Source organism: Crocodylus porosus, unplaced genomic scaffold, assembly GCF_001723895.1.
Source record: "Crocodylus porosus isolate Cpor-Errol unplaced genomic scaffold, CroPor_comp1, whole genome shotgun sequence".
NCBI classification, from domain to species: domain Eukaryota; kingdom Metazoa; phylum Chordata; order Crocodylia; family Crocodylidae; genus Crocodylus; species Crocodylus porosus.
In genome coordinates, this window is record NW_017728950.1 from 47357255 (window position 1) to 47381608 (window position 24354).

At 41.9% G+C, this 24354-nt stretch overlaps 1 long non-coding RNA gene across 1 annotated transcript; it reads right to left on the reverse strand.

Moving 5' to 3' along the window:
* Nucleotides 1–11282: 11282 nt before the first annotated feature.
* Nucleotides 11283–23341, reverse strand: LOC109323744. The gene is made up of 3 exons (XR_002104736.1): nucleotides 23328–23341; nucleotides 20180–20183; nucleotides 11283–11534 (listed from the first exon to the last, which is right to left on the reverse strand). It is a non-coding gene; the product is annotated as an uncharacterized LOC109323744 (long non-coding RNA).
* Nucleotides 23342–24354: the final 1013 nt, after the last annotated feature.

A 24354-nucleotide genomic window follows, 5' to 3' on the forward strand; every position in this document is an offset into this window, starting at 1 on the left:
AAGAGTGAAAGAAAGACCTATATTGTGCAGATTTGCAGTTTTTATTTGTTATTTTTTAATATTTTGGATATATTTATATTGTAAAGGTGCTGGGGAGGAAGATCCCCCTCTTGTATAATACTGTTATCCATATATTTTTAAAATCTTTGTTAATTTAATTATCATTTATCATTTTTTACTTATTATGTAAATTCTTTTTAAAATTATCCCTCTTTTACAAAAGAAGAAAATGCATTGCACCGCCCTTTTTTGAATACTGCGTTTTGACTAAAGTATTTTCTTTTTGCTCCATATGTGTCATGTTTTCTTTGGGGTGGGTGGGGTGGTTTTTGGAGACCATGCCCACCTCAGCATGGGGAGGGTTTTTATGGAGTCACAGCATTACTGGAAAGAGTTGCAAAGAGTTGCAGGGTGGACTGTTATCAGAGGGAGGTCGAATTCTTGTTAAGAGCTAGGGAGGCTGCAGCCAGTATTTCTTGTTTTAAAAAAAAAGAAAAAAGGGACTAAACAACCCCACCCACCTCCAGCAGCAAGCAGGCAATCTGCAAAACTTCTCCATTCATGAACCTACCAGGGCCTTTAGCAAGTTTTTAATGCATGCATTTAATATGGATGGTCACTGAGGAGCGATGGGGTTTGGGGTTAACATTTGCTGCTGCAGCTTCAAAAAAGCTTCTTTTTTCTGACCCCCTGGCAGTTTTTTCCTTGCAGTCTATACTGTTATGGAAGGTGCGATGGAAAAATGAGTTTTTCGATGCTTTCTTTGCAACGCAATGTTTTCTTTACAAAATCCTGCATGTAGCACCTTTTGGAGCTGGGTTTGCCAACCCCCCCCACCTCCACCCCAGCCCAGCCAGCTGAAACCTGTTCCCCCTCCCCTGTAGAGAGTTCATCAGATTTTTGTCAGTATTGCTTTGTCCTCAAAGGATAGGGAGAAGGTGAGAGGGAAATGAGGAGCAGCAGCACTCCCAAGGCAGCCCAGGGTAATCTGTTCAGCTGCCTCTAGACCTCTACAGAGTATTCAAAGAAAGCATTATTGTGGGAGAAGTTTTTTTCATCCAAATTCAAGAAATTCCTCTGCATTTCAAGTCAGAGCATCAGATAATTCCTGCCACGGGCTCTACACTAAGGGTTGGCATCTCCTCATAAAATGGATCTCAGTTACCTCAGGGAGCTGCTAATCAGCCTAGGCCAGGGTTTCAAAAAGCACTGATGAATACTTTTTACAGTACAGCCATTGCCAACAAACACAATAAAATAGGTAAAAACACCAATTCACAATATGCTTCCAAGGAGAAAGGGGGGTGCAGGCATAGTCCCAAAGGGGCTCCCTCAGGTAAAGATACATGGTCTGACTCAGCTGGCTGGCTGAGTCGAGCCAAGCTAATGGGAGGGCGGGAGGCATCCTGCACCCCTTCCTGGTTACTGAATATGTCCCATCCCAGCAGGAAGATGGCTGGTTAAAGGGGTGGGGGCACCCAGGCAAACCTGCTATGGGGAAGAGGCAGGGAGGGTGCATAATCACCTGCCTTATGCTCATTATCTGCTTTCTCATCATAAGGAATTGAACAGTAATTATAAGTCTATATAACATAAGTCTATAGCATATATGTTAGAGGCCCAGGATGTGTGTGATGTGTGCCCAGGATGTGTGATATGCGTGCTGCAAGAGGCAGCTGGGGGGTGGAGGGTGATAAGGAAGATCTACCTGCTTTAAAATATTGTGATAGGGAATCGAACCATTACAATTATTATTGTCCATTAATAAAATATTAATATTATGACAATCTCTTATTAATATAGTACTATTGTATTTATTAATAGTATTATTGATTGACTCCTATTATTACTATTACCTGTTATTATGTTATCAGTCTCTATAAGTCTGTATAAATCTATAGGATGAAATTATAATGCCCAATATATATAAGATATAATTATAATGCACAATAGTTCAGTTGTTGAGAAAATCCTGAAGGAAGTGTTTTCATCCTCTTCATCTTCTCTTTATTCCTTTCTCTTTTTGCCCATTGTCCCTTCACAGCCCTTGGACTTTCCCTAGGCAGAAACTTTGAAAATGAGCTTTTTCAAAATTCCTTTCATGTTGTTTTCATGTTGTTTTACATTTGTGGTTGTCCCTCAAATGTACCCCGGGGTGGAAGAAATTGTAGCAGAACTCCACCAGAGATTCATAGTCAATGACTATGCATAGTTACGTATTCAGGCAGATAGCATGGCAAACTGTATATACACTCACGCTATTAATTTAAACAAGATGACCCAGAGCTGTTTTTAGAGTGGTTCAGTAATTTGTTACAAAGCCAGAGAGAAATATTGCTCGATTCAACATTTCGGCTGGTTGTGATCATTGTGAGAGGCCAGGGAGGTGGAAGCCATAGAGTTATAAGCTCTATCCCCTATTCCCAGATCATTACTAAAAAGAGGAAGTATTTAATTGACTTGAATACCTATGATACTAACCTGTGCTTTGCAGGCAGTCTATTGGCTGTTACAGAACGTAGAGGGGCCAGAGATGTCAAACTGCTAGATGGTGCCAAAGAACTGTATAGGAAATTAGGCATGTCTACATACCAAAAGGTTATGCTTCATCAAATACCTTTGTCTGAAGACCTTGCACAGGTTAACATTCACAAAGTGATGCATAAGGAAAAAATTGGGTGGAGTTTATTTAAAACACATGATGTACCCAGATACCCCGGCACCTGTTTTCTTCTGCTACATGGTGAACATTATTATGATATTTTGGATGTGAAAAAGGTGTTTGGCATGAGAAATTATTGTGATCTTTGTCAGATGTTGTACAGCCATAGCCACACATGCAGGTTCTGATGTCATCTTTGCCTGAGCCCAACCTGCTCTGAAAACGTAGGCAGGACACAGAGGTGCCCTAGTTGTAAGCTGTTCTGTTGTTCTAAAGAGTGCTTGGAAAGGCACGTGGCCCTGGCCTCTGAAAATCGGATTGAATGTCAGACTAAAACTCTGTGCAATGAGTGTAAATTTTTCATGGACAAAAAGCACGAGTGCAAAGGGTGGCAGTGCAAACAGTGTTATGGGAAAATCATGGATGTAAACAAACACTGGTGCTTTATGCGTCAGATTAAAGAGCCTGAAGAAGGCGAGGGGTCCATTTTTTATGATTTTGAATGTGTGCAGGAGACGGGGATGTGTATGTCCAACTACATTTTTGCAATGGAGCTAAAGACAGGGGGAAAAAACCTCAGAAAGACGCAGGCAAAAACCCGAAAAAGGCTTGTAAAGCTAAGCCCAAAAGCCAGAAAGCACTTGGGAGTTTAAGGGTGAAGAGTGTCTGTCTGATTTTATTAAGGTCTTTATGGATAAAAAGTTCAAGGACTATACCTTCATAGCTCACAACGCCAAAAGCTACAATGTTTACTTTGTTAGCCAGTTATTGAAGCAAAAAATGGTCATGAAATGAATCACTCAGGGGGCTAAACTCATGTGTACTGAAGTGACCAGGCTAGGCATCCGTTTAATAGATTCTTTAACTTTTTGCCAATGAAACTTAGCAGGTTTCCACAGGTGATGGGGTTTGAAGGATGCAAAGGTTATTTCACACATTTTTTTAACACAGCAGAAAACCAAAATTATGTGGGGCCTCTCTCAAAGGTGGAGTACTACGGCATTGAAAGCATGATGTCCGGTGAGAAAGGACAGTTTTTAGAATGGTATCAGAAGAAGACCTTTAACATGCAAAAGGAGCTGGCCTATTATTGCCAACAGGACGTAAAAATTTTGCAAGAGGCCTGCTGCCTCTACAGGGGTATTATGAAAATGACGTGGTGAGTAGACCGAGTGAAAGTAGATGGTGAACTCCACAATGTAGTACGCTGCATAGATCCTCTCCAATACATCACGCTGGCCTCTGTCTGCATGGCCATGTACAAGTTTGTTTTTGGAACCACAGACCATAGCGTTTCTCCCCCTGGACAACTATCACAGACAGAAAAAGAGGTTTTCAACCCCATTCAGTGGCTAATGTACATTTTGGAGAAAGAAAATATTCAAATTCAACATGCTTTACAGGGTGGGGAATTTCAGGTAGGCCCCTATTTTTTAGACGGCTATGCCAACATTGATGGGGAAGCTACGGCATTTGAATTTAACAGATGCTTTTTCCACGGTTGTGTCACTTGCTACAGTGAGAAAGATCAGAACCCATTGATGGGGACCACCTTCAGGTTTTTGAATTGTCGGGTATTACACAAGACCGATTATCTCGAGAGAGGGGGTTTAAAGTTAGGACCATTTGGGAGCACGACTGGAGGGCTCTGTTAGAAACGGATGGGGAGCTGGCAGATTTTTTAAACAGAACCCTTTTGCCTTCTCCACTGGTACCTAGGGATGCTCTTTGTGGGGGCAGAACTAATGCCATCTGTCTATATTACCAAACTAAACCCGGCGAACAAGCGCAGTATTATGATTTTACCAGTCTTTACCCCTTTATAAACGAAATGAAGGAATACCCAACCGGACACCCTAAAATCATTCATGACAATTTCCAACCCCTGTCAAGCTATTTTGGAATAACCAGGGTGAAACTGTACCCACCACAAAACCATTTTTTCCCCCGTGCTACACACTAGGGTGAATGGGAAACTTATGTTCACTCTGTGCTGCCTCTGCGCGGAAACAAGACAGCAAAAGTGCGAACACAGTGATGAAGAGAGGGCCCTCCTGGGCACATGATGCACACCAGAATTGAATAAAGCTATTGCCAAGGGGTACAGAGTAGCTTAAACCTATGAAGTCTGGCATTTTGCCAAGAAGTCTAGCACTCTTTTTTCATGGTACATAAAAATGCACCTCCAACAGAAGCAGGAAACCTTGGGCTACTCCGCCTGGTGTACAGACCAAGAAAAACAAGAATGATACATGGCCAGTTTCTTGCAAAAAGAAGGCTTGACCTTATGCCCAGAGCATATTAAACCCAACCCTGCAAAGCGCCAAATAGCAAAATTGTTTCTAAATTCTTTGTGGAGTAAATCTGGTCAGAGAACCACCTTGCCCAACATCAGCATCGTTAGAGACCCCGAAGAACTCTTTGGCGTAGAGGGCCACAAAATTAATAATGTAATGTTTAAAGTTTAAGGGGTTCTTAGCATAATTCCCACTAAAGGCATCATTATCCACAAACCCACTGACAATGAGTTTGAGCAGCTGCCCCAGAAACAGATTCTCCTGGTCTATGGGGTATTTAGCATTGGCCATAAGCTAGACCTCCGCATGGCCCAGTCAGACGCCTGGGGCTACCTTCACTTTTTTCACAAAAAGTGAAGCCGACATGATTTTTAGTTTACATGGGCCAGCTGCTGCGGTACCCATCAAGCAGAAGGCATCTTTGCTGCATGTCAGCTTAATTTTCACATCCACTCCATTCAGCAACAGTTTTTCTTGAAAAAACAAATCTCTATGGAGATGACCAAGCAGCTCTATCTTTTTGCTCCGGGGATCTCAACATACAGGCTTTTCTCAATGCAGGTCTGCGTAGGGGCTATTTGAAATGCATCCAGTTCGGATTTGGCGCATTTTTCAGACCCATAGTGAACAAAGGCCATGGTGGTTAAAATATATTTCCAGGAGAGCGCCCTTCTTTCTCTCAGGATGCTTCTTGGTTTTTCATGTCTGGCTGCCCTGCTGACTTACCCTCTTCTTTTTAAGGGGTTGAGGAGGTCCTGCACGTCTGGAGTCTGGTGCCTCTCTCTTTGTTTGAATATACAGGAGACTGGACCCCTCCTGCTTTGTCAGCTTGACCACCTTATCTAGGACAGCTTGGGAGACATGACCGACCACATCTTTGGCTATGTTTTGTGCTGCATTTTTAGCATGGGGTTTAATAATCTCCAGACCCCTTCTCAAAAGCGGAATGGCTTTTCTAAAGAGGCTGCAGAATATGCCTCCAACACCAGCCCTGTACATCACAGGCACCCCCAATATCTGGGAAGACCATACCCAGCCTGGGCTTTATAATAATTTCTGTACAAATTAGGGTTCCCATAGTTTTTTACCATCACCATTGTACTTTCACTTATTCTAAAATCTTAAAGTCTTCCAGGGGCGTAGGTGAAGCTTAACTATCATCTTACCTAAGCGAAATGAGATGTGTTTGTTCTGATCCATCTTTATTTCAATGCTGATTGGGTCAATGTGGTGCTAACTGATGGGGACATAATGCGGGTTGTCATATGTGATGGTGACAAACTCATTGCTCCCACAGACAGGGACGCAGCGTAGCAAATGTACCGAAAACTCCCTGACAACCTGATGTTCCACAATGTCCGTGTAGACATACAGCGAATTGAACCAACCGGTAATATCAGCTGGGAAGGGTGTTTTTTTAACAGAGACTTCAGGTAGCATTTCCAAAATATAGGCTAGCTCACCATGTGTATAAAAACCATAAGAGTTATCTTTGGATTTGTCTCACTTTCCTGAATGCTTGGTCATAGTGCATAACTAATTCGGGCGGAGTAGGATTGTTGATAATTGTATTGTTTATAAGATCCAGTAATTTTGTGATGGTTGTATAATACCTCCGAGGCAGGCTGTACCCCCATTTTTTAGTCCCAGAAATTATTTTGAAAGGGGTGTCTTTGTTGTTGTTGTTCCAGCTGTGCGGGTATTGTATTTCTGCTAACCCTATCTCCCAGTTCCCCAGCAGATCCAGAGGTTTAACCAGTTGTATGGTAAAGCTTAAGCTGGTGTTCTGCGGAAAAATGCTGGCGCAAGCATTGCTGGACAAAGTGATGTAAAAGTTGCCATCACACGTCTCAGCCTTCTGTCTGAGGTACCCCTATATGTTACAAACTTGGGAGGCTTCCACCCAGCTGTTTAATTAGACAGCCACCCCAACCATTTCACCAACAACCACTTCTTTCTTCCCTTTCCTTTTGTTGCTAGAACTTTTTCAACACTGTAAACTCTGTCCTATTTGGGGTTCACTTTTTGTAGTTCTTCAGGGTAGAAAGAACCCTCAATAGTTCATCTTCGTAATCTTTTAGGTGGTATACAGGTGTCTGCACGTGTCTAAGGACTTCATCCACTATGAAAATCTCATTGGTGAATGTTTGTTCATAACCTTTTTCAAACCTCCCTTTGGTCCTAGACACCCGCACGTGGTCTCCTTTTCTAAACATGGGTGCTGCTGGTTTTATTTTGAAATAGTCCCCATACGCAGCTTTCCACACCCATTGAGAGGTTGAGAAGTTCACGTCAACAGGCCTGCTGCGGATAGTTCTGTGAAAACTGTGGCTGCAGCTCTTTATAAACTCTGGTAACACATCGACGTAGTGAAAGGTGTTGCGGGCTGTAAAATACCTCCACATCTTTGTTTTTAGTGTTCTGTTAAACCTCTCTACCACTGCCACTTTCACTTCATTATTTGTCACAAAATGGTGAATATTATACTGTTTTAACAGCTTGCTTAAAGACTTATTTAAAAATTCTTTTCCCAGATCAGTCTGTAATTTTCGAGGTACACAGCCCTCTGTAAAAATGGTTTTAAAGGCCCAAGATATTTCACCACCTGACTTGTCTTTTAGACCCACGGCCCAGGCTTACTTTGATAATATGTCTATTGCTGTTAAGATGAACTTAACCCCACCATTGTGCTTGGAAAACTGCTGCATATCCACCAAATCTGTCTGCCATTGAGCATTCTATATCTGAAACAACAGTCTTGGTTCTTTTAAAACGTCTTCTTGCCGGTTTGTGTAGGGTGTAAGCATCCTGATCTGAAAGCTACCCCACTTCCATTCAGAACCTTATTCTGCCTTTTGGTAGCTTCAAAAAAAGTGTTCACCCTGCCAAAACTGCCAGCTTCACCAGGAGAGTAATAAACTTCCTTTAACATAGCCTCCTGTGGAGACATGTCTGGTAACCGCTTCCCCCACCCCCACCCTCACACTAACACCCGTGTGGTGCATTCAAACACTTGAGGACAAATTTAAACCATAGCACAAAGATACCATCTTCCAAATTCTCAACGTCTGCTTTGGGGCCTGGGCGATAGGCCATATTTGCGCCACGTGATCTAGGGCGGTTCTTGCAGCATGAGGGGTTGGGCTTTTTGGGGGTCTGCATGGGCTGTCCTTCTGATGTCATGGACCATGTGGTGTTGATGTCACACACCACGTGACTGGGGGTGGGGTGTAGTTTCTGATGTCACACACCACGTGACTGGGGTCAGGGGATGGGTTGCTGATGTCACGCACCACGTGACTGGGGGCAGGGGGCAGGGCTGGTCAAGCACCATGCAAGGGGGAAGGGGCGGGGCTAAGGGAGCAGGACTTCCAGTCCCGCCCACCTGTCACATTTGCATTGAAGGGTGGTGAGCCTATATACTACTTTCTCCCTTGGTGCTTCCCCATGCATTCATTGAGGACCTGCTCTAATTGAAGCACCCCCACCCTCTCCCACTCCCAGAGCATATATATAAATGCCTTTAGGTAGCACAGTTTAAGAAAAATGCTACGTTTTAAATCACTATTGTTGATATTTATTTCTTTATGCTCCTATTTTTGCAAGCACATTTCTAATTTGTAGGCCAGTGGCTGATCTCAGTTATACCAGAGTAAATCAAACCGTTATTCTGGCTTTAAATAACTGAAGAATTTGGCCCAGAATTGTGACATATTCAAAAAGTTTGTAGCCAATGTAATGAAACCAAAAGAAGAATGACTTATTGTTCTTAGAGCATCTTCCTAAAGAGTTGGGAAAATATGGTTGAAGGTCTACAGATTAGCAGATAAACATAAGTATACATTTAAGGATGGCAATATGAGAGAACACACTATTTTAAAACCTGCAAACACCTCAAAAATCTAGAATGCTTCAGTTCCTATGCATAACTTGGAAACATCCCAAGTGTACAGCAAGAAGTATAGAAAGGCAGAAAAAAAAGCAAAAGGAGAAAAACAATTTTAAAATATACCATGTTGTTAATAAAAGATGAGAGAGACATTCACCCTCTCCCTGAGGAATATTTATGAGTAAGCATATTTTTCACGGCGTACTATGTCTAGGAAATGGAAGGCAGGTTTTGTGTGGCTTCCAGTGGTGACGCGTAAGGGGTGCACATGTACCCCCTGACTGGCCACATTTGCCGCTTTGCCGATGGACACGGGGGGCAGGCAGGAGCGCTGGTGCCCACCTCTGCCAGCACCAGCCAATTGCTGTGATCACTGGAGCCGCTTCTGGGAGTGGCTGTAGCAGTCGGTCCGCACTTGCTCCCAGAAGCAGCTGCAGCCACTCCCGGAAGTGGCTCCAGTGATTGCAGTGATTGGCCGCAGCGATCAGCTGTCGTGGGCCAGTCTGTAAGATCGCCCCGGGGGGAACCCCCACTTCCCTGGTCACCCAGATCGGCTGTGGGGGACCCTCCCTGCTTGGCAGGCATGGTTGTAGGTGGGGCACATGCCCCCCCCCCCCCGACTAAGGCAGCCGCAGCCACCCATGGTGGCTTCCTCTTTAACCCACAACCTCTACACACCTAGTAGGTGAAAGACTTTGCACATGCTCCCTCTTAATAGTAACTGTTCAAAGCAGCATTCTGCTTCTTTATAAACCTAATGCAGGCAGACACAACCATTCCTGCTCCTGCCACAGCTGCTTCCTGGTTCAGCCCTGTGTATGCCTCCTGAAAACTACCTGAGACCATTTCATTGCAACACGCTTGAAAATGGTTGAGAGCCATTGTTCAGAGAGTCAGCTAAACCTTGAAGAACTGGTGGTGTCATGTAGATTGGATTGGCTGCTGCATGCCACTGCTGCCACCTATCTGTTGATCTAAATAAGTCAGGAAGAGAGACCTATAAAATAAAGTACTGGAATAACAGTAGTTTCATGAAGCTAGAATAGGTCCTGAATCAAATTGACACTCCTCATTGGCTTTGTTATATATACAAGCTATGTGTATATTTAAAAAAAAACAAAAAGGGAAATGGAAGGGAAGGCAGCTGCAGTTCTCATAGGAACATAAGTTCCTCCATAATTTTGGCCATGCTGGCTCAGAAAAAAATTGGGAGGTTCTCAAAGTTCAGAAGTAGTCCCAAGAATATGGGTGATCTTCATAAAATGTGATTTGCGCTTAAAAGTGCTGGGTTCACTGGTCTGCTCTGTTCCACTCCTAAATAAGCAGCCTTAATAGACTGTCCATTGTGAGTAAATGTATTTTCGTTACAATGTCCTCAGAAAAACCTTCAAACACATACTAGCACGTGATCTGCATGGTAATGCGATAACAAGCTCCGACATGTAGGATTGCACAGTTACTTGAAAAATCAGGACATATAACAACACATAATTAAACAATAATTACTCCCAACTGCTTTGGAGCCCAATTAGAAAACTGAAGTCCATCAGCTGACCTTGACAAGAAGTTAAATTGCCTGGCCACCCTCTTCCATTTTCAGCACAGAGCAGCAAGACCAAACTCAGTCTTTCTTTGCACACAGAGAAATACTTTTGTCCAGGTTCATACAACACTTCAGCAAGAGAATTGTACAAAACACTAAGAACAGAGCCCTGTTTTCCCCTCTCCGGTCATCTAGGTCTGAAGGCAGTTGTTTTAAAACATTATTCATTAAAAAAAAAGGAATGAATGTCAGTGTTTCTTATTTCCATTTTACAGTTTTAGTGTATTCAGCCACGGAACTAGGTTTTTGCTAATGCTTCTGCTTTCTTTGTGAGCTGCGTATAGTGAAGTGTTTCCCTCCCGCTATTTGCAGGCAAAACCCCTTAATTAAAACAATGTTACCTGTGGTTTGCATTCATGTGGGCAGAATCGCATGTATGTCTGGCCATTGGGCCTAATGGAAAGGCCTTGGAAAGACAGGGAACACTTGTCGCAGGCAGAAGAAGTCTTGGTGATCAATGCAGACCTTTGCGACTGAATTCTTTTGTGGACTTAGAATGCCAAATTTTCAAGCTGGTTACTGTTATGGCTTGCACCTATGTGAGTGTACAAATCATTTGGGAAAGGACTGTTGATAGACTGTGTGAGTTACATGAATAATTGTTTCCCTTCTGTAGTTTTTTTTCCCACAAGGCAATATGAAACTGGTGCATATGCCTACTTTCTACGTTGCAGTTATTTTTTTGCAGACAAACTTTGGCTGGCCATTTTGCCTATTTTTTTTTTTTCTTAAGAACACAAGCTTGACCAATTTCTGGTTGTGTTTGTGCATCATTACTTTGCATTTCTAAACAAATTATTTAAGTTGGCTTAAACACTGATGCAAACAGAGGTGTGCACAATAGATTTTAATTAAATTAAATATAACAATCCTCCAGAAAAAAGAAGTAGTGTTCAGTTCCAGAGTTGGCAACATAATCGTAAATCATCTTTGGATTCATTACATTGTATATAAACACAGGGCCAGTAAATGCTTATTGATCCCAACCCATTACATGGTTTGATAACCGGAAGTAAATAGTATATATTTTGTATCCCAGGGTAGGTGAACAACATATGTAACATTCCCCCATGCCTCTGGAGCCTTTTTTCCCCATTTTTCATTCTTTCATTTTCAGGAGCTATTTCCTGCTCAGTAAGCTTAACATAGGCATGTGCAAATGTGCACACAGGACTCTATACCTAGCATTCCTAAATGGTTGGATTTTTCCTATGCTAGAGGAAAGTAAATCTGGATTTACACCCTGTGCTTCTAAGGAGAGCATACTACATTGATTGAGAAGAGATGGCAAATATTCTCTGCATCTGTTGAAATCCTCATCAGTATTGCCAGTAGAAGGAGCAGATATATTTTAAGTTGCATACTTAATATTAACTACTGATAGGCAAAACCCTTATAGTGGAGAGATTGCCAAATATAGCTACTAGGTTCTTAAAAATATATTGTCAAGTAAGCACCAAAATCACAACTTTAGACCTTGGAAAATCAACAAAAGTTGTGATTTTGGTGCTTACTTGACAATATATTTTTAAGAACCTAGTGGCTATATTTGGCAATCTCACTACTATTTGAAAATCCAGAGACATTCAGTAGTTCCTCATTCCTGTGGTACCTATTAGAATTTTGACGTTCTCTGGGTCAGATGCTTGTCCCAGTATGTGAGGCTGCCAACAACCTTTGAGCCTTCTGTAGTTTTCAGAAACCTGTACAATTAGAGTTTCAAAATTCTTTATAGCATAGCCCATAGCTTAATTGAGGGACTTGTGGACCCTTCATTGCCAGTTGAGTGGCTCACCGTTTTTTCCCATTCACAATTGTTAGGGGTCTACTTAACTTGAGCAGCCAGGCAGCCAATTTTGTGGGGAGTTCATGGGGCTAGCTGCCATTTTCATGGGCTGATCAAGGACCTCCCCCCACTATGCCTCTGGTCAAGGGGCTCTGGCAATCGCACTGTACACAACATGATTTGCAGTTAATACCATCATTATACACTTTATTAAAGGATGTCGTAAAAAGGAGTTTACTCAGTGCTAACCTTGAGACAGGCAAGTCATATTAGCTCTTAAACACTAGTTCTTAAACATCCAGCGGCAGTAGCTACAGACATTCTCTGTCTTTGTGGGGTGAACAGTTGTCCATATACTCAGATGGCATGCTTAGTATCCACTGAGTTTGTTGGAATGGTGAGACAATGTCTTGCCAGGGTGTAGAGATGTGGAAACCAATCGCAGATAGAGTCCCAAAGGCACAGGCAGAGGCACAAGCATCCAGCAGTCTTTGACAAAGTTCATGTTATCAGTGTGTTCCTTGTCATGCTCTTTCTGCCATCCAAGGATTGATTTCAGTAGCTGAGGGTTACAACTCAGAACAAGCACCTGGTTGGGGGTCCAAAATGAAAACACTGCTAAGGAAGAAGGCAGTCAGTTGTCTGAACAGTGGTGGCAGTGACAGGGTTGTACCTGCAGGACTGGTTCAGATTCACAGGTATTATCTGTAACAGATCCGTTCTCCACTGCTTTTCATAAGGATAGCTTGACAGTTCTTGTGATGCCCTGTCTTCAGCCCAACTTATCAAATCCATCAACTTGTTGTGTGCATAGTGGATCACAGCCTACCAGCCTTCAAACCATGGTAGAAGCTCCATGAACCAGGTGGTATTTTCAGCCACGAATGTCACTTGGTCTCGAATGTTACCCCATCTTAAGATATCATGACGCTTAAGAATGCCCTGTGTGCTGGGTGTGATTTCCAGCTTTTCGGTCATAGACTGCTGGTAGTACTGCATATGCTTAGAATGGTAACGAGCCACGTTGAACCAGAAATTCCTTGTGAGCACAGGCTTCAGTGGCAGTGACACATTGACATGCAAGTTCCCTCTGACTGCCACAAGACTCCCTATACCAGACCTTATGGCCTGGACTGCTTGAAGGCTTTCTAGAAGGAGGACACCACGCTATCCATGTAAAGGAAGCGTATGTACCAGATATCACTTACTAAAGTCAGAATGTGCACATTGCAGGTGAGAGAGACTGCACTGACCAGCATTCCTTAAAGCACAGCAGAGAAAGCTTTGCATGTGTATATGGCTTTGTTGGACAGAAATGCTGAGATCTTGTCAAATTCTAAGTCATAGTTAATAACTGACTTCACTGTGGCCTGAGACATGGTAGAAAAATTGACAGAAGTGAGTTGGACTGGCTCTGTTTGAAATGCAGGCAGGTCCTGGTCTGTCTAGCTGTCAAGTAGAAATAAAATGTGCAGCAAGTAGTTATCTTGAGGGTCAGTGGCTTCATCGGCCACAGTGGAGAAGGTTTCATATTCTGCCAATACAGCTTTGTGAGCTGTACATGCAAAGAATCACTGCAGGGAGATAGTGTTGGTGAACCTTGTTGGCACATGGAAAACTGTTAGTATTTGGCATATTTTGGTTCAGGTATTCCATTAACTTTGAGTGATCAAGTTTCTCCAGTGGGATGTTTTAAAAGACAGTGCCAGATTCCTCTTGCTTCCCTGTCTGGCCCCAGTCTAGCTCTTATCCTGAGCCTGTATTGCAGGTTCAGCTCTGAATTATTCCCTTTCCCCCAACCTCTCCCCCCTGTGCCTCAGGACTACATGGCTTCCTACCCTTTTCTCTGCTTGCTGGTAAGTTTATTTTTGTTTCCTTGTTTGTTTGTTTTTAGTGAGACCACCATTTTTCAAGGAGCTTGACTGATTTTGAATTTTCTGCAAAAAACACGAAATTGTGATTTCAGTAGGTCCCTAACAATTGAATAACATCTCCATATCAACTGCAAAAGTTACACGTTTTAAAAACTAAAAATCATCAGTGAAGTATTTAATGTATCTTAGCTGCCTCTCAGGTGATGGAGTAGCTGAGAACAAAAAGAACTAGCATTGCATGGCTAAGTTCGTATCTGCTGACCACTACCAAGTGCATTGCTGAAACTCTGTAAACAGGGAAATGATGAATAGTGAATAATCCATATTGTTGTTCCTACAACATATACTGTGGCATTTTTTGCAGACATTGCTAGTAATAAAACCCCCAACAATTATTTTCAGGGGAAAGATCCATTTCCTAAAATATAAGCAGATGTCAAACAGAAAAGTGGCCCATATCTTGTTGAATTAAACAACGTTCAAGAAGTGGAATGAATGTGTGCTTTGCTGTTGGGCTGTACTCAGCTCACATATACTGTGGCCAAAGATGACCCATTAAAACTAGAGAGCTAAATTAACCTTATCTGTTCTTTTCAGGGACTTGAGAGTAGGGAGGTAGAAAAAGACTGTGCTAGCATAAACTAATTGCAGACTTCTGTAAGGAAAGATTCCATAATACACCACTTTTGGTGGTTATTTTTTTTATTCTCAACCTAATATCTCTGCCATGTTACTTTAAAAAGGGTATCTGAATTCTGGATGCTACTGTAAATGCAGTCAGTCTTCCTCTGTCCTTTACAAAAGAAACAATCTGATGCCACTGCAGTGAACACATAGACTAAGACTTCAAAAGGCCTTTTGATCATGGACACTGTTAAACTAACAATCAGTCTTGGAAATCAAATCTCTCTTAAAATTTGGACTAGCATTTCATGTAACAGTATATGTGATTTGTCATATTGTTTACTACCATCAACCCCCTGACTCAATGCAATTAGACTTTAACAAATGAATAATAAATAGGCAATCCTCTGGTTTATAATTCTTCATGTGTTGCTGCCTACAAGTTGTACATCTAAGAGGAAAGATGGTCCAGAGTGGAGGATATTGGTTTGGGATTCATGAGTTCAGTTTCCTTCTGTACTATCGAAGGAACACATGTGATGTTGAGCAAGTTCTTTACTCTCTACCTGAGCCTCAGTTCTTACCTGCTAAAACAGGATTACAGCACAGTGCTTTGCCTTACGCAGTTGTTGTGGCAATGAATACAATATAGACAGTTCAAATACGAGATAATGGTGGCCACATAAATACCATAGAGATGAGAGATAATTAGGGATGACACTGTGAAACTGTCTTCATGCATACCGCAAAAGGGCAAAATTAAGAAAATCAGTTTGGCTGTTTACAGATGTGGAAAAAAATACCAGACAATGCTTTACTTTCAGCTCCTCATGCCCCTGCACGCCCAGAAGAAACATCACGTTAGTTGGACCTGATTGCCCAACGTCTGTATAGACTACATGCTTCAGAGGGGCTTTTTGGTGCTTTTAGCTAATAGCTAATTGAACCAGCTATTAGATAAAAGTGCCAAAAAGCCTTGCTGAAGCGCCTGATTTATGCAGATGCTGGGGAGCTGAGTCAAACTGACATGCTTACTCTTTCAGTAAAGTGTGTTTTTCAGCGTGGGGGGTACGTCTGTCAGCGGCCTTCATGGCTGGGATGAAAACTTGGAAGGATACATGTGACAAAACCCAGGACACCAGTATTTAAAAAGCAATTGTAACTTGTTGAGCTAAAACATGTTACCTCTGGAAAAACAGACAAACAAAACCCTTTTAGTTTTAAACACTAAGTAATAGAAAGTGGTTGATATTTTCATATGTAGGATTTTTAATGCAGTATTTCAGCACTATTTTTATGTACTAAAAAGAAATGGTTGGTCCATGCATATAAATAGTTGCTCCCCACAAATGCATGTACACACATTCAATCTATATATAAATATACAATTTTATTTCATGCTGGATTTCAGTAAATACCACTGTCAACCCAAATACTGCTAAACAAAATGTTGTTTGATTTTAATTCTACTAGCATGCTATTTATTGTATAATGACATAAAAATGTTAACAATGCCATGAAGTTGATACCAATTTGTACACTATTTTATCTAGTCTTACAGTGAATTCATTTGTACATATGCAGTCTATGCACGTATATTGTGTGTGTGTGTGTGCACACATATGTGCAGACTAATTTAAAAGATTTATATGCAAGTAATATACATTTTATAATACATGTTTTAACATGATAGTTTCTCCTCAATTTATTGTTCTCAGTCACTACCTCCTCTGTGCTGCCGGTTAAGGTGGCATCCCTCTGAGGTTTTTGAGTCTTAAAGAAAAAGAAAAAGGCAAAGAAGAGATCTGCAGCCTAGTCTCACTGGATTAATTTAAGCCATCTTGCATTGCCTGCACAGGTGATGAAACAGAGCCTTTCACAGCCTGGGACACCAGCAGGACATCCTGTTTCAGTTTAGAAATCACCCCTATTTTCCACCCACCCACCAATAAAACAAAGAAAAGCAAGAAATAATCTCTGACAGAAGAGACTGCTCAGATGTTGATTGTCACACTGGCATTAGGCCAAGCTCAACGTGCCTCAAAAATGGACCCAGGAGGGGAGCCACTGGAAAGCAGTCAAAGACCACTGAAAGAGGAAGTCATTAAACTACCAATAACAACAAAACTCTAATTTGTTCAGCTTTTCTTTCTTCTCTCTCTCCCTCTCTCTTTTTTAAAGGATAAATCAAATAAGAAACCATCCTCCAGGCTGGTAATAAAACTCCAAACCTCCTTGTTTATATTTCACTCAAGCTGCTGGTGCTGTCTAGTTTTGTTGTATTTTTTTTATGATCTTGTGCATAACTTGACTTTTTTTTTTTTAAAGCTGGGTTGCAAGTTTCTGGAAGAGTAAAAGGAAAGGTTTAGTATAGCAGCGTGAAGCTTGTAAGTGCTTTCGTGATGATATCTTTATGATAGCAGAATGGTTTATTTGTTCCCATCTGGAATGTTATGGAGGTAGGGAGCAAAAAAGGACACACATTTAAAATCTACTGCTTGATCCTCAGTTGGTGGGAATGACTGACAGAGTGCTTTTGAAATCAGTACAGCTCTGCTGATTTACACCAGCTGGGTTTCTGCCCTTTAAATGAATTTATTGAATGTAGAAGAATATAATTTTTTTCAGGAAACTCATTAATGGTGAGCTATAAACAAGCGAATTTTTTGCATGTTGGAAAGTTGGAAGGGAGGCTATTGTAATTAGGATTTCACTGCATAAGATTAAAGTGTTAGATGGTACAAAGAATTGGAATGTGATATTTCTCAGCTGTGAGGGAAAATCAGCTTCTAGGCAAGCAGTTTATGGTGTGTGGCTTAAAAATATATAAAACTTACACATCTGAACAAAATATCTGACCTGCATATATGTCTCAACAGTAATTGCGCCAGTTGACAGCAGTGGCTCAACAGTGGGGGTTTAATTAGCAAAATGAATGGAGCAAGTAGTAAGTGTTTTGGCAAATGATAGAGACATACATTAGATAATGTTTACTTTTCCTTTTTCTAAATACTGTTATTAATTAACACCAGGATGTTTCCTTTCTAGCCATTTGGAGTGCAGCTTTGGGACTGTTCCTATGATATAACACAGCAGTTCTGGTGGCTGTTCACTTGTCAGTATTTGGCACAGTGGAGGGAAGATACAGCTTGAGACATCTCCTAACATATGGCCCAAAAGGGAAGGGGGAGAACAAAAGTATTGTGTATTGCTTGCAACTAGGTCTGAAAATATCCTAGGAGAGTCAGTTTTCTCATAGCCAGCATAAACATTGTTTATGACAGTCTGGTAAATACTCTGAACAGATGCACTTCAAAAACCTTAGTCTTGAGAGTCACTCGCACTTCATTTTCTTTGGCCTGGGCCAGTAGATAAAGCCAGGACACATCAAATGAAGGAGGACCCAAACATACATAGTTCAGGCCCAGATCTATATCTGGTATACCTCAAATGTGGTTTTGTATATGGATCCATATACAGGGGCCTGACAACTGATATCTGGATCTGAACCTCCCCAAGAGAGAAAAGCTGCCTCTGGAAAGGGGTTTATTTGCTCAACCTATGCAAAAAACAGGTTTTGATTTGTGTTAATTAAGGGACAGTATTACAGTGATCCAATTCTATAGACAAATGATATTCCTTTAGTAGCAGCACAGCAGGCTGTTTGTGTATACATGTATACTAACAAACACAGATTTGATTATCTCAGCATGTGAGGATATTTCCTTTTTGGGTCCAAATGTAATGCAAGGGAAAAGGAGTCCTTTCTTAACATTTAATGTACTTCTCAGATCACAGATTAGCTCCTTCCAGTGTTCACTCCTATCCTTCTCATGCCCCCTTGCAGCCCTTCACATAATGACACAGTAAAAAATGCTCATCTAGTGAAATCTCTCAAAATACTGGTGATGCAAATTCATTAGTTAAATGAGTAACAGATGCACAAGAATACCTTGGGGGAGAATGTATTATGGAGACACAACTGTCATTGTACACCCTCCCTCCATAGGTTGCATTTTTCCACCTGCTCCTGTGGTGTACACCTGTGGCTGGTTGGCAAGGATCATGGCTGTGAAAGACTTGGATGGGGTTTCTCAGAGAACCTTTTGTTATCATTGTGGCAAGCCTTTAAACCATTGCCTGACCATTCACATGCATTTTGTATTTCCTAATCATTCTGGGCATCCTAATGTATCTTTTATACTGTGTAAATGAGGTCAGTGTGAAGGATGACCTATTTTAAAACAAGGGACTTAATTGCATGCATAAAGACTGCTCATTAATGCATGGACCCTCCATATGAGTGTGCAAAACTACCACTGGAACCTGTAAATGTTTTTTGTGTTGGTAGATAACCCTCTTTTTTTTAATATATACAATTTAAATTTAGTGGTTTTGACCTTTTGAACTGACTAGTGACTTGACATGCAGGTGGAACTCAGAACCCTCAAGAATCAGCTGTAAGAAGTAGGATTCTAAATTTACTTCTGAATTGTGCATATAGTGAATGCAAGCTAACATTTGCAGGTCAGTTTTTAACAGTTGGGTATCTAACTCCAAAATTTATATACATTAAAAAAATCACCGCTTTGTGAATGTAAATATAAATGCTGCCTTTGCAAATGGTTATGGGGAAAATATTAGAATGGACAAATAGGAACCAAATGGTAGCAATAGGACACGTTTTAAATTTTTCACACACAACAAACTGAAATTTGGTCTTTTTTTAAAAAATGGATTTTTTCCACAGCACTTCTATTTTTCAAAATCTTCTCAATGGCCACTTTAGAAGAGGGTCCCTGTTGTTTCGTAAACTTCTGTTGTCAACTTTTCTTTTATTTCCCTTTCTCCTTCTGTTTCCCTTAACCATTTTGGCCTTCTTGTAGAGCACCGTGTGTGTGTGTGTGTGGGTGTGGATTGGTGTCTACTTCTGGAACATGTTACATCAGCAAGCTATTACATTTATATTTGTTTCTTCAGTAGACCTGGTTCCCTGATGATTCATGCAGAAAAGAGTTATCTAATACCCCCTTGGATACAATGGTATGTATAACTTGCTAGAGCTTCCCAAACTAGAGTGCTGCAAATGTAGGTGCCTAAAACATGAAGTGGAAGAAATACATCCTCCAAATATTACCTAAAGTGCACTTGTATTTGTCATGTTTCTGCATTATTTGGCAGGAGTTGATGTCTAAAGTGGGCTATTTTGTCATATTGGACATGTAGAGCTGACCCTAGGGGGGTGCGGGGCCTGGGGCAAATCAATCTGTGCCATGGGACCCCTGAAAAGGCAGGGCATGGCAATACCATAGCAATGAAATTTGGTGTCTGGAGCCAAGCAGATCCTGCACGCCCCAGGTGAGTCGCTCTTCAGAGGACGCAAAGCCAGGGGCACACGGGGGGGAGGGGAGGTGATGAGTGGCCGGATGCTTTTTCCGTTTCACGGGGCTTAGCTGCCGGCTCCAAGTGGGCCCTGCGGGAGAAGCTGCAGCCTTTCTGCCTGGCTCTGCGGGGCCCCCCAAAGCAGTCACCACAATTCACCCTATGCAGGGGACGGCTCTGTGGACATGATATCAATGTTTTAGAGACACCATCACATGAAAAAGTTAGGTCTAAAAAATCCCGCTAAGCCTTGCAGATGTGCCCCATGGGTTCATGTCCTCTGGGAAACCTGTTGTGTTGCAGTTTTCTCTGACAGGTGTCAGAAACTGATTTTTTCCTGATTTATGCAAGCATGCCTAAGCAAACTTTGAAGTCTCTCTGCTTATTGTCATTTTAGTGCTGGTTTCCTCCTCTCTCTAAAATTTGGTTTCTTAGCCTGTTACCCCTAAGGTGGTTACAGATCACATTTGGAGGAAGATGAACTCTGACTTCAAGAGAAATTTGTGGAAAGGGAAGGTAATTGAGATTGTAAGCACTTCATTACCTCAGTCCTGGAATATGTGAAGTGTTCTTAGGCACAATAGAAGCTTATAGTGGTGGTGAAAACTAGTAATACTGTAACTCTGCCCCTGTTCTTTCATTTAAAAGATGAAGAATTTATCTCTGCTCCAAGCATGGTGCAAAAGAAAAAAATTGATGAAAATCAGGAAATGAATTACTTAATGTTTATTGAAAATTGAGAGATACTGGAAAGGAGGGTCTCTCATCTGTGGCACATCTTTCCGTAAGATGGAAATTGAAGGGGCCAAACTGAAGAGAAGAAACGGAAAGTGAAGTAGAAAGAATGGTCTTGAACAGAAATAAAAATAAATTGGAGACCCTTTTAAACAGCAGACTCATTCACTTTCCTGGACCTGTAAGCTTTATTCCTCTCCTCAGAACATTTCCTTTGAAATGTCCTCAATTGTAGGTCAAATAAACACATATTTGGCACTCCTGAATCAGCTTGCTTAGACATAAGCTGAGGAGAGTAACATTTTAATGCTAATTTAAAGGAACCTGATAAATAGGGAGACATCTGAAGCAGACTTCTGATTCCAAACAAAGCCAAACTAGATTTGGATCTCATATTCCCCAGATCATTCAAGCTGTGACCTCTCCTATGTGTACTAGTTAAAGCTGCTTGTATGTATTAGAAATGTTCTGGTTATTGTTAATAATAGATTATAAAAAGGCATAAAGTACTGTTTTCCACCAAGTGAGCAGCTCTAGAACTTGGCCTGTTGATGAGACGATAGGCTTTAAGGAAGATCGTACTAGAAAAAGACAAATGCAGAGGAAGACCTTGAGAATTCTACTTGAGGAACAGTGAGAGAATTGGAGAACTACAATGTGGTATACTTGTCTGATAAATAAAATGAAGCCTGTTTTGTCCCTCACACAGCAACAACTCTAAAAAAAAAAAAAAAAAAAAAAATGTTCTGTGGTACTGCCCATCAACATTTTTCTGTGGTACTCACAATCTGTGCCAGTCTTATCAGTTAAGATATGAATTTTCCGTGCTTCATGTCCTGCAGTTCCTGTGCAGGACCTTACCAAATAACAGGGAAAAAGATTACTATACAGTGATTTTAATAGTACTTTTTGCGATAGTTCTTTCTGCTTTCCTCTCTAAGCATCAAGCAGCTGTGCCTGTGACTACTTAAGCTGTAATATTTTTGTAAAATGTCTTGATTTGCCATTATCCCAAAGATTCAGTTGTCTTTCAACAGCAAAAAGTGCTTTCTGCCACTTCTTAAAAATTCCATTACCTCTAGGCCATTTTCTCATCTATCTGTTTTCCTTTGCATTGCTTTGTACGGTTTAGTTTTTCCTCAAGCACACCTAGCTGGAGATCCTGTGTATGGAGACTGTCTGATAGGCTCTGTGAGGAGGGAACCTGCTTTGTGTGTTCCTCCTGCCTGCCAGGTGCAAACTGCCAATTTCAGACTAAGTTATTTTTTTTTCTTTACTTTGGAAAAAATAATTTCTGGTCTCATCATTTCTTTGCTACAGACCTGAAGTAAATTTAGTCAGGCTTTGGCCTCTCAAACTAGAAAAAAACAGACAGAGACCAGAAATGCTAATGCTGCTTATTTCAGTTATATGTTTTGAGGTAAAAAATAATTCCTGCATTATTACTCTGGGCACAGATGTCCAATTAAGTAAGTTTGTTTTAGTTTCTTCAAGGTCGTATTTTTTTTCTCTTTATCTGTCTTAAGTATAAAAATGCTTAGAAACTGAGGGAGGGGGAGGATTCCTTTGAACAGACAAGTGAGTGATTCCCCTTGCTGTATGGGATTCTCCCTGTGATCACAGCATAGCCCTCAATAAAGAAAAGCTGGCTCTGTCAGTTCTGATTCAACCACAACGTGAAATTTGATTTCTTCCACAGACCCCATACTCTAGATCTGTTCTAAAAATGTCACTTATTTTTCTGAACTCACAAGCTAATGTAGCATCCAGAAAATTCTGCTTAACACTGAACTGTTTAAAATAATATTACCCACCTGGTTTTTGTACAGTGCTTTTCATGGGTCTATCTCAAAGTGTATTACAGAGGAGGTCAGCATTTTATCCTCATTTTCAAGGTGAGGCATACAGAGGTTTAAGTGGCTTATTCAAGGTTATTCAGAAGGTCAGTATCAGAACCAAGAGCACAACCCACCTCTCAAATCGCAGCCCAGTGCTCTAGACTTTTAGTTTTAAGCTTCTACAAATTAGGTTGTAATGTTGAAAACCCTTTAATCCTTTGTAATGCTAATTTACAGATAAATTAGTTTGTGACCCTTCTCCTCCTCCCTCTTCCTCCACAAAAAGCCAAGCATTCTTCCAAAGGCAGATGGCCCATGTGTATGAAATAGTAATTATTGTCCAATTTTTTGAGTTCCCTTAAGATGTAGATAGACCTGTAAGTGGTCTTTTCTCTAAAACATCCATATGCCTAATGCCTAATTGGGACTTAGGCACCAGGTACTTTTGAAAATCCCACTAGAGCCCTGTCTGAATCTTTAAGTAACTTCTAAAAACCTAGCAAGATGACCTGAAAAAGGGCACTTGGCGTCCAAAAAGCTTGTCTAACATTGCTGCCAACTGTACAGCTGGTCCAATAAAATATATTATCAAAAAAGTCCTGGCTCCTCACATTTCCTTGACTGCCATGGCTTCAACAATGTTCCAACCCTACCTTAAAAGTCTAGTCCTCTGTCCATAGGATATTATTGGGGGGGGGGGCTCAACATGCATGCTTGCAGGCATGCACACGCATAGACCCTCCCATCCTCCCTCCCCCCCCGCAGGTAAGTCTGTTTGGGAAAGGGGTGTGGGGTGCAGATCAAGGTCCCCACAGTAAGGGAAGGAGAGTGTGGGGCAAAGGCTGGGGTGAATGGGGTCCTAGGGCCAAGGCGGGTCATGGGACACTCAGAGTCCAGATGTCTCATCCAGGGTCGGAGGGAGGGGTCCTCCTGCTGTTGTGTGCATCCTGCTGTGGGCTGTGCTCTGCTCCCAACTGCTGCTGCCCAGGAGTGGTATGACGCAATGTGCCTGCCACATGTGGGGTGCAGAGCCCAGTAGCGGGATGCACATGGCATTGCTTGGCCCTCAAGGCAGCAGCAGCAGGGCACAGAGTGCAGCCCACAGCAGCAGCCCACCTCTGCTTCACACACAGATCAGGGGTCACATGTCCCCCTTGCCTCCCCCAGGGTGCACATAGCAGTGGGAATCCCCCACATGCCTGGACAAGCTGCCTGTGCTCCAAGTGTCCCATGACCCAGCCTGAGGCCCCCACTCGCCCCTGCCTCTGCCCCACTTCACCCCCCGCACTGTGAGGGCCTCAATCTGGCGCCCCTGCAAGCCACTTCCTCTTCACAGAGGATACTGAAACTTGCCTGGCTGCCATGCTGGACAGTAATCTACATGCTGAGGCTGTGATCCTGTATGGCTGCAATTCTGAGTGGTCCCCCCCGGCTGTAGGAGCCCAGAGCCTGCGGCCAGGCTGCCCTGCAGCCCTACCTGCTGCCCTGTGTTTGGCGGGGTCTAAGCCTCATTGGTCCCGTGCCTTCCGCTGCTTATGCCTCTGTTCCAAGTGAAGCAATGAAGCAACTGTTTAAAAATACTTTCTGAAGTGTGGCTTATGTTGTCTCACAGTGAAAGTCACTACCCCACAGTCCCAATTTCTGATAATATTGCTGCTAGTTCA